Source organism: Euprymna scolopes, chromosome 46 (assembly GCF_053919585.1).
Source record: "Euprymna scolopes isolate OS-2025 chromosome 46, ASM5391958v1, whole genome shotgun sequence".
NCBI classification, from domain to species: Eukaryota; Metazoa; Mollusca; class Cephalopoda; order Sepiida; family Sepiolidae; genus Euprymna; species Euprymna scolopes.
Genome location: NC_136527.1, coordinates 18,774,160 through 18,775,565, shown reverse-complemented (window position 1 = coordinate 18,775,565; position 1,406 = coordinate 18,774,160).

Sequence of the window (1,406 nt, the reverse complement as noted above, 5' to 3'; positions counted from 1 at the left end):
TACAGTAGATCCTCACGCTTCAATGACAGTAGGCCTTAAATGGGCGGGGGGGGGGCGACAAAAGTAAAAATAGTAAGCAAGGAAAAAATTGTACGCTTAAAAAAATGTCTGTAATTCACGATAAAACAGAAGTTCACATCGTTGTTACGTCATCTTTCCGGGGCTTTACTTCCGGTTCCGGTCAAAGTTGAAGACAGTTTTGTCTGCATTTGTGTGACCCTTGAACTCGACGAACTTCACATAAAAAGAAATTTAAGGGTGAGGAGATTTGATAACACCTTTCCATTAAACGCTGAGTTATTTATACCCGCAATAAACAATTAAGTTAACCACACAAACAGTCGAGCCATTGTCCGCTAAAATAAACTTCAGACCGACACGGCCATAAAAACTGCCTTTTTCTAAAGATACGTCCATTTGATCTGTGCAATCTATATATTAATACAATAACGTGTGTTTTATTTTCTGTGTCACGATTACATCCGGGTCGTTTAATTGTTATGTACTTCCATTTCTTATCATAAATAATTTTACCAAGAATTCTTCATAAGTTTCGGTGTCGGTTTCGATTATAACTGATGGTACTCCAGTAATCTATTTTTTTTTTATATATAAATAATTTTATCAAGAATTTTTCATAAGTTTTGGTGTCGGTTTCGCTTTCGATTATGACTGAAGGAACTCAATTTATATATATGCTAGAAGTTCAGCCCGGCGTTGCCCGGGTGTTTAGATGTGTATGTTGAGCAAAAACGAAAAAAAAATGCGGTCAATTTTTTAAACTTTGACCCCTATTATAACCCCATAAAATTTATTGTTTTGGGCTCAAATCCAGTTATTAAGTTAGATCCATGTCCAAAGAACCTATATCTAAAATTTCAATTGTTTAGACCCAAAATTGTCGGAGGAGTTTGGTAGAGTTCTCAAAGGTCAAATCGTTGAACTTTGACCCTTTATCAGCCAAATTTCTGGCCAAAAACCGATCACAGATTTTCCCAAATCTCAGTACCCTGTATATCAAATTTTGAGTCTGTAGACTTAAAATTGACAGGCAAATGTACACAGACACACAGACACTGTCACTTTTATATATATATATATATATATATATATATATATATATATATATATATATATATATATATATATATATATTCATAAGCTTTTATTTCGGTTTCGATTCAAGCTGATGCACCCAAGTCGAATTTAGGAAAACTCGTCTCGGGAAAACTCGTCTCGGGAAAACTCGTCTCCGGAAAACTCGTCTCCGGAAAACTCGACCCCGGAAAACTCGTCCCCTTTCGCTAGGTAGGAAAACTGGTCCCGTATTGAATAAATATCGATTGAAAACACATTTTATGATCGTTCTTGAAGGAGATATTGTTTTTTAAAATAGACTATAACCC